Raw genomic sequence first — 12,982 nt, forward strand, 5'->3', positions numbered from 1 at the left:
TTACTCATTGTTTCTGAAATTAAAACCCACTCTTACGGCTGAAAAATGTTAGGAAAGATGTCGGCTATTGTGTTATAATTTGAGTGAAAAATGAAAGGAGGAAACAATATATTCACTGATAATGAGAAAATTATCATTTTAATTCACTTAGCACCATTTTTACAAATATTGATAACTCTCAACTTCAGCACATAAACGTCCATTAATTTTTTTTTTTTAAAATCGTTGTTCTTTATTAAATACATATTCATTTGGCAAATTAAATTAAGCAAACTTCATCGAACGTGTATCACCTGATATCATGTCCAAAGTGCATTATCCTAGAGAACATTTTATTCAAAACTCTTGCGGGTTTCAGGAGATCCTTCTATTTTTTGTTTATAAAAAGATCATGCAGAACAAGTTACATACTCTGTCCACTTGTTATTAATGAAACACAACAGGAGTTTGGAAACTCTATCTGCTGTGTGTTTGCAAGTGAGCAGTGATCCCTGGGAGTTCAGAAGAATCATAGTTGCATTTATTGTAGGAATTCAGATTCGAGCAGTAAACACAGCAAATTATAAGTTTAAGGCTGCTGGAGTTCCAGAATGTCACAGTTAAAAAAAAAACACAATCTTAAGTGTCTTTACCCCAGACCTTCCTAATGTCATGGAGCCAATGCCAACCAAGGGTGATCTTTGAAGTTCTGGCTGCTTAGGCAACTTGGGTGGTCAAATCCAATTGTATATGGTTTCTGACAATTAGGAGTTTATCTTCAGAAAAACAAAACTGTTTGGAAAATTACATAGTATGGTTAGAATTTGGCTTCAAACTTGAACCCATATTGATGCTGAACTTTGAATCCACATCCACCCACCAGAACAGAGAAAATATAGGCTGCAAGGTACTTGAACCACAGATATACTAACAAAACACTATCTCAACAAAAAAACTCACAAGTGCACAACGGGAACTGTTGTTTAGAATTAAGAAAGCTCAGAGGAGCATTGTTTTGATGCACTGCTGAACTGTGCCGCGATGAAGTAGGATTAAAGGTCATGACCTATTTCCAAAATGTCATATTTCCAATTTCAGCTAAGGAGGAGGTAACTCCCTACAAAAGAGCATTCTAGAAGATAACGTAAAATTTAGGAAATGAAATAGTACTCCTAAATTCAATATAGCAGGTCCTCTAGAGATAGCTTGATTAGCATCTTCCATAAATTGAATTCCACAGAAAACTCTCTGCATAAGATGGTCTAGTTTTTGAATACCTATGTAGGATATACCGATTTCTGTTCTAACTTATATATAGGAAATATATAGAGTAGCTCACCTCCTGACTCCCCAAAGCCTGACCACCATCTACAAGGCACAAGTCAGGAGTGTGATGGAATACTCTCCACTTGCCTGGATGAGTGCAGCTCCAACAACACTCAAGAAGCTGGATACCATCCAGGACAAAGCCACCTGCTTCATTGGCATCCCAACCACTACCTCTAACACCCACCCCCTCCACCACGAATGCACAGAGGATGTAGTGTCTACCATCTACCTACAAGAGGCACTGCAGAAACTCACCAAGGTTTCTTTGACAGCACCTTCCAAACCCACACCCTCTGCCACCTAGGAGATCAATGGAACTGAAGCATGGAAACACCACCACTTGCAAGTTCCCCTCCAAGTCATGCACCATCTTGACTCGTAACTATATTGCCATTCCTTCATTGTTGCTTGGACAGAATCCTGGTACTTCTTCCTTAACAGCACGGTGGGTGTACCTACACCACATGTTCAAGAAGGTGACTCACCACCACCTCCTCAAGGGCAATAAATCCTGGCCAAGCCAGCGATGCCCACATCCCATGAATGAATAAAAAAAATACCAATTTCTGTTCTAAAAACATAACAGTAGAGTATACCATTAATCAGGAAATAGCATACTGTTAGTCAAGTTACAAGAAGTTGTGATACTGCTTCAGAAAAGGTGAGAAGAGCTGGCAGTTGGCTTTCTTAATGCTAAATATAGAGCCACACCGATTGAAGTTCTGGACAGGTCTACAAGCCAGACCAAACCTTTCTTTGCCAAAAGAGTATGAGTGTGAAAAAGCAATAGTGATGATAATTTTCTTCAGCAATTGACTGAGAAAATCCAAACAGAAAATACATCTACTTTTATGGGTCAGCTATGATTCAGTGATAGCACTCTCCCCTCTGCTTCCAAAGTTTATTGGTTCAAGACCCAAACCAGAGAAATGAGCACAAAATCTAGGCAGATACTTTAATGCAAAACTGTGTGAGTGCTGCACTGTCAGTATTGCCATCTTTCAGATAAAATGTTAAGACCAAGAGCCTATCTGCCCTCTCAGGCGATATAAACAATCCTATGGTCTTATTCAAAGGAGAACAGGAAAGATGTCCCAGTCCCTAACAAATGAAAACCACTAAGGCCCAGGTTTTCACAATGATGGAGAGGCTCTCTGTCGTGGCAAAAATAGCAGAAATACCCAAAAATTGGAAGTCCCACCCCCCCGAACACAGCACTTCCCATTTTCATGGGGTGGGAATGGGAGCAGGGCACAGTTTACAGAGGCAGCCGGCCATTTAAATCATCAGTTCCCTCCACTGAAAGGGGATTTTGGTAGGCTAGGAGTGTGAAAGCTGACATGTGCAGATCAGATCGTGCAAGATCAGGCCTGAACTTGGGGGAGAATTTTCTCCTCGTTGGGGGGAGGGGGGGGGCTGAGCGGGAGCGGGAGGGCGCACAGCCGATCGCCACCTTTGATCAGCTGTGCGCTGCCATTTTATGTGGGCGGGTCAATTAAGGCCCACCCAGCGTGACGCGCACCCGGAAGCGCTGAGTGTCCCCTGTGCGGGCGGTGGGGGGTGAGTAGGCTGAGTCAGGGCCTGCACTGTTTTGCGCATGCACGCGGAAGAGCGCAGAAATCTCCCTGAAGCACAGAGCGGTCTTGGGGAGATTAGTTTGATTATGAAAAATTGAAATAAAGAAAAAAAAATATTCAGACATGCCCCCTATGTGACAGTGTCATGTGAGCTGGGACATGTCAATGAATTTTAATAACAATTTTCATTCAATTTATAAACCCTTCATGAAACTTCACCCCGCCTGTGGATGAGGCTTCATGATAAATGTGAAGGCCGCCTGGGCTCTTTGCCTGCCCCGTCAACCTTAAGGTTGGACAGGCAGCCCAGACAACCAGCTTAATTAGATCAATAACAGCCTTTGACAATTCGGCGGGCACGCAGCTGACTCCGGTGCGTGCCCGCCGAGCTGAAGATCTGAATGACACACAGTGACATCGGGATGCATGCCTGGCATCACTGCACGTCAGTTTGCACGTCAGTGAGCAGGGCCTGCCCCTATACGCCAACCAGAAGATTCAGGCCTTGGTGGATTTATTTGGATAGCCAGGGTACCCCTTTGGAGAGGTAAGCTACCTCTGTGGATCTGGTCTCAGGACACCTTGTGGGGAGGTAAGGTGCCCTTTGGTGGTGATCAGGTGCCCTTTGGGATAGGTCAGGTGACCTTTGAACGTGTTAAAAGTAGGCATAAATATGCGTAAAATATGCATAAACTCATTAATGTCAAGCCCATTGGGACTATCAACAGACCTGTCAAGATTAACTGTCAAAATTATCAGAGGCACCTGCCAAAGGTACTTGTCAAAGGGAACTGCCAAGCTATCAAGGCATTTAAAATTCATCCCTTTAAATTTCTAGAGTGTAAAAAAAAAGATTGTTTTTTATTTCACTCTGTCTGTTAGCATAAGCCTGGGGCTTCCATTTTCAGATTACTGCTGCAGACTGATTTCACAACCATTCAATATCATAGTAGGGTGCTTTCCATTTCAGTGTGATTGAAAGCTAGAAGTGGTTACAGATTGGTTGATGTGGGGCTATGAATTCCAAAGCATGTTGTTATAAGGAATTGCACTCTTGAATGAAATGCTTGTAGCTATGAGGCTTTATTTAGTTGAAGGAATGCAAATGCATTAAATGGGCTTTTATGAATGAGAGTGTTTTTCCAATATTGGGTAGACAGCAAGAGATACTCGGGGAAGAATTTTACATCCTCAGGCAAGATGGATGACCGACCTAATCGGGAGTAAAATAGCGTGCGATGACATCAGGCGAGTGTCCTGACATCATTGCGCATTCGTGCGATATTTCGCTCGGCAAGATCATGCAGGTGCCAGAGCAGTGACTGCCATTAATTAAACAGCCACTTAAGGTCCTTAAGAGTCCAATTGAAAGCAATTTTTCCTTTTCCTTGTGATTTCCAGCTCGTCGCACAGGCAAAACGGGCAGGCGGCCAGCCGACATTTTCACAAACCTCATCCAAGGGCAGGATAAAAAGGGTCAGCAGCATTGCCAGAGTGAGTAGGGAAGAGTTTTGGAGATAGTTTGCTGCTGGTTGCTAATTGGTACTTGGCAGCCTCATCTCTGTTTGAGGCTTCATTCTTAGTATTTCCAGGCTTCATTTCAGGACTCATTGCCAACTGCAAGGCCCTCAGAAGATTCAGACTGTGTGGATCCTTCCAGGTATCAGACAGCTTTCCTTTACCCTGGTAATGGGGATTGTGGGCTCCACTGGTGGCACCTCCTCTGAGAAGGAAGAAAGGGGCAGAAGGGAGAGGAGGTCAGGTGCCCCTTTGCAGCTTCCAGGGGAGGGACCTGTGGGAGGAGAGGTGCAGGCTCAAGGAGTGCAGGGCCAGTAGGTAGTCAGGAGGGGCCACAGATGACGGCACTACCCTGCTGCCAGGGTTTATAGGCAGCGATGCAGCTACCTCAATATGTCCGAGATGCAATGCTGAAGGAGGCTCCACCTCTCAAGGGAGAGCATGACCTCCATTTGCCAGATAATTGGGCCTGAGATCAGCTCCGACTGTGTGGGTGGACACCCTGTGCCAGTGGCTCTGAAGGTCACTGCAGCCCTCAATTTCTATGCCTCCATTTCTTTCCAGGTGTCAGTGAGAGATCTGTGTGGAGTCTCCCAGTCAGCTGTCCATAGTTGCGTCAAGCTGGTGACAGAAGCTCTGTTCAGGCAGGTACTGACCTTTATTCTTTACCACATGGACGAGGCCAGCCAGGGTCAGCGAGCCAGAGGCTTTGCAGCAATTGCTGGGTTCCCCCGTGTCCAGGGTGCCATCGACTGCACACATGTGGCCATCAAGGCGCCAACGGGTCAACCGAGTGCCTTCGTCGGCAGGAAGGCCTTCCACTCCATGAACGTGCAGATAATGTGTGATGATAGGATGCAGATTCTGCAAGTCTGTACAACATACCCTGGCAGCTCCCGTGATGCTTTCATCCTCAGACACTCCCAGATGCCAAGGCTCTTCAGTGCTCCAGTCCAAATGGGTGGTTGGCTGCTGGGTGACAAGGGCTATCTGTTGAAGAGGTGGCTCTTGATGCCGCTCCGCCACACAAGAACAGAGGCAGAGAAGTGTTAAATACGAGTCATGCCTCCACAAGGGTGGTGGTAGAGAGGACCATCTTCTCAAGATATGCTTCCAAAGCCTGGACCATTCAGGGGGTGCACTACAATACCCCACAGCGTTGAATATACTTAACGACACAGCTTCTACAGCCCTGTGTGGTAAAGAGTTCCACAGATTAACAACCCTCTAAAAGAAGAAATTCCTCCTCATCTTTGTCTGAAATGGGCAACCCCTCACTCTGAGATTATGCTGTCTGGTCCTAGACTCTCCCACAAGGGGAAACAACCTTTCCGCATCTACCCTGTCAAGCCCCCTAAGAATCTTATATGTTTCAACAAGGTCGCCTCAATCTTCTAGACTCCAACGAGTTATGGCCCAACCTACTCAACCTCTCCTCATAAGAAAATCCCTCCATATCCAGGATCAGCCTAGAGAACCTTCTCTGGGCTGCCTTAGATAAGGGGACCAAAACTGTTCACAGTATTCTAGGTGTGGTTTAACTAGTGCCTTGAATAGTTTTAGCAAGAGTTCCCTATTTTTATACTCCATTCCCTTTGAAATAAAGGCCAACATTCCATTTGTCTTCCCTATAACCTGCTGAACTTGTATGCTAGCTTTTTGGGATTCATGCACGAGGACCCCCAAATCCCTCTCTACTGCAGCTTTCTTCAGTCTTTCTCCATTTGGGTAATATTCAGCTTCTTTATTCTTCCTGCCCAAGTGCAGAACCTCACATTTTCCCACATTATATTCCATCTGCCAAGTTTTTGCCCGTTCACTTAGTCTGTCTATATCCCTCTGTAGACTCATTGTATCATCCTCACCACTTGCCTTCCCACCTATTTTTGTATCGTCCGCAAACTTGGTGATAGTACATTCACTTCCCACATCCAAGTCATTAATATATATTGTAAATAATTGTGGCCCCAGCACTGATCCCTGTGGCTCTCCACTAGTTATAGGTTGCCATCCTGAAAATGCCCTCTTATCCCAACTCTCTGTCTTCTATTAGTTAGCCAATCCTCTATCCATGCTAATTTAGTACTCCCAACACCATGGGCTCTTATCTTATTAAGTAGCCTTATAGTCCAAACCGGTATAGATAAAGTAAACAAAAATGAACATAAAATCACTTGTGACCTGTCCCTCGTGTGCGTATGGTGCCTTTAACTTACGCATGCGAATGCTACGTCTAGGTGCTCCCCCCTCGCTGGCACTGGCATTGGAGATAGCCCGCTGACCCTGCTGTCTTGTTGGCTTTGCTGACAACTGTTGGCAGTTGTCTTCTGGCCAGTGGAGCCTGTGCTGGCCTCCTCTGCGAAGGAGCGGCCTGTGCCACGGCTGGCATCTCTCCAGTCACTGAGCCTCGTCAAATGCCACGGTCATTGGTGGAATGGCGGAGGAGCTGCTGCCGTCATCCAGAGTGCCCTGAGAGGAGCTCACAGAGTTGACAGGCAGCTCGTGCGCCAACATGAGGTCGCTTGTGACCTCCCTGCTCACCACTGATGGACAGGCACTTAGCTGGGATACTGGGTGCCCAATCCATCTCCCACATTGACAGTGACCACCTGAGGTCAGTGCCCATGTGAGGGCTTGCAGGTCTGAGCACATCCCCAGGAACCCCTGATTCTTTCCCTGGAGCTGCCTCTCCATGAGATTCACCACTTTCTCAATGGAGGAAGCATTGCACTCGACCATGAGGGTCAACTAAGTGCTCATGCTCCACATGGATTTCTCCGTAACAGAGACCTTGGCACGCAGACCCTCATGGAACTCTACCAGATCCTCCCACACATCTCGCTGGACATCCAGCACCTCCAGATGCTCATCATCAGCCTTCGACTGAGCATCATCCTGGTCCCCAGCAGTCCTCTGATTGCCAGCACCCTGGGCACTCCCTGCCTCCGCCTGCACCCCAAGCAAGTGTGAAGTGCCCTCACCAATGTGCACTGAGATACTAGCCATCACTCTAATGCCCACTGAGGTGCTGGTATCTGTGCTGATTCCTGCTTCAGAGAACAGGTATGATGCAGGTGCAAATGACACTGGGTGGTCCTCCGGTGTCAGTGCTGGCCTGACCACTGTCACTGTGCCTGTCAGGTACCCTGGTGAGTCAATGGAGATATGCATCACGGTGCCATCATCTTAAAATGATAAATGAGGACTCAGGTTCGAGGCTCACATCAATAAAGAGACTACACTAGAATGGTTGCACAATCCGAAACTCTCACCTCTGTGCACTGCACTCTTACTTTCATCTGGCACCCCTGCCCGGTTGCACGTGGGGCATGCTGGCTCTCAAACTCCAGGGTGTCTTGCTCGTATCTCGAGAGGATTAGGAGACTGGCAGGGCCTTTGTCGGTCCGCGACCTTTCTATTTTGTTCTGGACCGTCTTCTGCTGAAACAACAGAGGAGCATTGATTAGTCCACTCTGTACCTGCAGTGCCATTGGAGCCTGGCCAACCCACCTGAGGAGCACTTGGCAGGGCACTTCCAAGTTGTGGCCCTCGAACTACAAAGGCACTCAGTCCAAGCAGCCAGGGTCACCCCCTTGGCCAGCTCCGGCATGATTAACAGTTGGCACTCAGGCTCGAGGTCCACGGGAGGATGGTTAGACCTTAACACATCTGCACACTGACCCTCACCAACACTGTACTCACCCTTCCTGAGCACAGCAGGTCATTGTAGTGCTTACGGCACTGCACCCATGTGTGCCACACCACATCATGGCTGCTCACCATTGCTGCCACCTCCTCCCATGCCCTCTTGGTGAGGTGCGTTGGCCTCCTTCTCCCAGCTCTGGGAACAAGGGTGTCCCTCCTGGCAGCCACCACCTCCAGGAGGACGGTGAGGCACTTATCAGAAAAGTGGGGGCTGAGTGTCCGCCTGACATGCCCCCCCCCCACCCCCCCCTGCCAGCTGTGTCCAGCCGCACTCGGGTCCATCGTAAAGGTTTGGGGGACGTCCTCTCGCGGCAGCCTTCCAGGTGCTGCGTGGGCTGCTTTTAAACCAGCTGTGGGGTGGCCACTGACAGGCCCCTGCCCCCGTTTGGCCCTTCCCGGCCAGTGTGTAGCCACGTTGCATGCTGGGCGGGCCTTAATTGTCCGGCCAGCGTGAAATCGCGGGCAGCAGTCCGTTTTGCGGCTGCTCCCGGGCCAACCCACCTGATGAGGAGAAAATCCTGCCCTTGGATCTTTATTTTATAGAACTTTGTTTTACCTCATCTCTGCATGGGTCCTGAGATCTTCCCATGGTGGATACTAGGTAATGTAGATGTAAGGGCAAAGGGTGGTGGGCGGGATCTATGTGTTGGCACGAATTAGCACAAAGTTGGCATAGGGGCTACAAAGGGCCAAGGAGGGTGTTACAGGGCATAGCTTGACATAGAGAATATGAATATCAGACATCCAGGTAGCGATTTTTAATGGTCGGGTTTGTGGAGCCGGGAATTCTTCTGACTCTACACATCTGACACGGGAGTGAAAATCTGTGCCTAAGTCTGTTTATTTGGTTGTGTACCTCGTTGCTGATTGTGGATTTTGCTGTTAGTAATTGAATCCTGAGTTTCCCTACATCTTAACAGTAACTCCATATTAAAAGTATTTCATTAGCTGTAAGGCACATTAGGACATTCTGAGGTTGTGAAAGGCGCTATGTAAATGCAAGTCTTTCTCTCCAATTTTGTTGAAGAATATCAGACTAAAAGTAGCAATTTGTCAGAGATCTCTAAAAAGAAAAATGCCATAAAGAGACATGCTGCACTTCTATACCTATGTTTTACCATTAACTAAAGAGCCAAGCCAACCCAAATTGATCCAAATAAGCTTATATTTGAATTTTAACACAAAAACACAAAATTATTCATAGTAAAAACAGAAAATAATGGAAGTACACAGATGTGGCAACATCTGTGGAAGAGGGAAACAGAGTTAATGATTCAGGTCGTGAACTTTCATCAAATTATTCGATTCAGTTAACTAGCGTTTTAAATGTAGTGTGGCTCTTGTAGTTAGTACTTCTACATAAAGAAAAGCAGAAAGAAAGTGATATGACACAATTACACTGGAATATTCATATCAAATCCTGTTACTAAGTATAGTATTTCAATGTTCATGTTGCCTGAAGAAACCTTGTCACTTCAATGACTGTGTGTTTGCTGAAGTATTAGTCTTTACTATATGTACCCTAGAGAACAAGAGAAAGACAAGCACTTGATTGTGTGTATGTTGCCTGTTTTTAAAAAAAGATTCTGCAAAAATATTGTGGGTCAAAATGAGAGCAAGCTAACAGTACACTTGGACTGTTAAGTGTGATTCATTTCAGCTTAAGTTTATGGTCAGTAGTTCACAAGTGACATGCACCATTGCCAAAACTAATAATCGCTCCTATATCACCCATTCTAATCCAAATAAAAAGATAGAGAATGACTAATTATACTTAGGACATGGTAAGACCATCACGATCCTATATTACCTCATTTTCCACTGGAGACTTCCCATACACCTATACTCCCTCCTTTGACCTCCTGAAAGAGGCAAAATGCAGAAACCCAGTTATATTTTTCTAGACTTAATGGTTGAGTTGAGCTTCTGAGCTCATATTCGTGCAATCACTAAGACCCCCTATTTCCACCTCCCTAACATCGCCTAACTTCACTTCTGTCTCATATTATTTGCTGCTGAAACCCTCGTTCATGCCCTCGCTATCTCTAGACTTGACTACTCCAGTGTACTCCTGGCTAAAATCCTACATTCTATCCTACGCAAACTTGAAGCCATCCAAAACTCTGCTGCCTGTGTCTTAACTCACACCAAGCCCAGTTCACCTATCAACCTTGTGCTCGCTAACCTACCTTAGCTCCAGTAGAACAACACCTTAATTTTAAAATTCTTATTCTTGTCTTCAACTCTCTCCATGGCCTCGCCCCTCCTTCTGCCTGTAATCTCCTCCAGCCTCGAGATACTTGCACTTCTCTAATTCTGGCCTAGATTCGAGCATCCCCGATTTTAATTGCTACACTTATTCAGTTGCCTAGGCCTCAAGCTCTGGAACATCCTCCAAATACCTCTTCACCTCTCTACCTCACTTTCTCCTTTAAGACGCTCCTTAAAATCTACCTCCTTGACCAAGCTTTTGGTCATCTGACCTAATATCTCCTTGTGTGGCTCATTGTCATAGTTTGTTTTTTAGTGCTCCTGTGAAATACTTTGAGACATTTTATTACACTAAAAGGTGCTAAATAGATATAAGTTGTCGTTGTAAAGCCATTTAAGCTAGCCATGAGAATCGTAATGGGCATCTTAGCATAGAGACCCGACAAATCAAGCTGTTTGTTCAAAGCTCAAATATACTGAACCATATGTACAGTCCCTTTATGAGATCAGATGTTAAATTCATAATGTAACATGGACAATTTCTTTTCCAATCTTGAGAAAGAAGGAACTTGCATTTAAATAGTGCCTTGCACAACCTCGGTATGTCCCAAAGTACTTTACAACCGGTGAAGTAATTTTGAAGTTCAGTCACCTGTAATGTAGGAAGCGTGTCAGCCAGTTTGCACACATCAAGCTCCCACAAACAGATATGAGATAATGACCTGATAAAATGCTTTAGTTAAGTTGGCTGAGGGTTAAGCATTGGCCAAGACAGCAGGGAAACCTCTCCTGCTCTTCTTCGAATAGTGCCATGGGATCTTTTACATCCACCTGAGAGGGCAGACAGACCTTGGTTTAATGTCTCATCCAAAATGTGAAGGCTGGTTAGTAGATGAATCCTGTAGCCCTGTTGCTTTTTCTTCTCCCTTTCTGATTAAGTCAGGATAATCATTTGGGCGTTATCATTGATCAGGTGCCAGACTTTATCAGTTGGTTCTAAGCAATGTCAACAAGTCTAATTAAACACTGGAACAGATCTAAAAGGGATTTCACCAGCCCTTTTTTATATATTCGTTCATGGGATGTGGGCATCACTAGGTGGGCCAGTATTTATTGCCAAACCCTAATTGTCCTTGAGAAGGTGAGCTGTCTTCTTGAACTGCTGTAGTTCATGTAGTATAGATACACCCACAGTGCTGTTAGGAAGGGAGTTCCAGGATTTTGACCCAGTGACAGTCAAGGAACAGTGATATATTTCCAAGTCAGGATGGTGAGAGACTTGGAGGGGAACTTCCAGGTGGTGGTTTTCCCATGTATCTGCTGCTCTTGTCCTTCTAGATGGTAGTGGTCGTGGGTTTGGAAAGTATTGTCAAGGGCACCTTGGTGAGTTCCTGCAGTGCATCTTGTAGGTGGTACACACTGCTGCTACTGTGCATCAGTGGTGGAGGGAGTGAATGTTTGTGGGTGGGGTGCCAGTCAAATGGGCTGTTTTGTCTTGGATTGTGTTGAGCTTCTTCAGTGTTGTTGGATCTGCACTCATCCAGGCAAGTCCTGACTTGCCATCACACTCCTGACTTGTGCCTTGTAGATGGTGAACATGCTTTGGGGAATCAGAAAGTAAGTTGCTCACTGCACGATTCCTAGCCTCTGACCTGCTCTTGTAGCCACATTATTTATATGGCTGGTCCAGTTCAGTTTCTGGTCAATGTTAATCCCCAGGGTGTTGATAGTGGGTAATTCAGCAATGGTAATGCCATTGAATGACAAAGGGCAATATTTGGACTTTTGTATGCAATCATGGCCCCTTGAGGATCCATAGGAGATCAATCTCAGCAATTATGTGAGTTTTGGACTTGCCACAGAATTCCGCAGTCAATTTTGTCAATGTTCGCAGGGTCAGGGAGAGGGTCTTCTATGAGTGCACTTTCAGCAATGTAGAGGCCCATCTATACTGCCGCCCTACCAAATATCTGGAAATTTGAGAGGAACCTGCTTGGTTGCCTTGCTCCCATGAATGCAGGTAGTCTTCCTATCTGTCTCTTTCATCTCTCCTCATTCATCCTATCTGGAATTCACAATCTTTACTTCAGTTTCTGTATCTACTTCAATTTAATTTATGATTCCTGCTTTTTAATTCCTGGTTGGGACCCGCATACCTCACCTCCTGACCACCCCAAAGCCTGTCCACCATCTACAAGGCACAAGTCAGGAGTGTGATGGAATGCTCCCGACTTGCCTGGGTGAGTGCAGCTCCCACAAAACTCGCTTGACACCATCCAGGACAAAGCAGCCCGAAGGATTGGTATCCTTTCCACAAGTATTCGCATGTCAGATTGGCTGAAGAGCCTTGGTACTGCTTGCTCTTTTCAGAGGCATTACCAGTTCACCTGAAATGGTGCTGCACTGCAAAAGACGGTGGATTAGGGGAACTCTTGGCTGACAAATCGTAAAAAATGTCTGTGGGTAGCTGTCAGCGAGGAAAATGCTGCAAAATGTTCCTTCACACAGAGAAAAATCCATTGAATTAGCTGCCTGTCAATTTTCAGATCCCCTACTTCTATAGCAATTATTAAAATTAATTCTCAGGTTGTGGGTCCTACTGGCAATTATTGCCAATCCCTATATGAGTTTTATCATGGTAGGTAAACAGTGGAAAAGGTATA

The sequence above is a fragment of the Cetorhinus maximus genome, chromosome 2 (genome assembly GCF_964194155.1).
Source record: "Cetorhinus maximus chromosome 2, sCetMax3.hap1.1, whole genome shotgun sequence".
In the NCBI taxonomy this organism is placed as follows: Eukaryota; Metazoa; Chordata; class Chondrichthyes; order Lamniformes; family Cetorhinidae; genus Cetorhinus; species Cetorhinus maximus.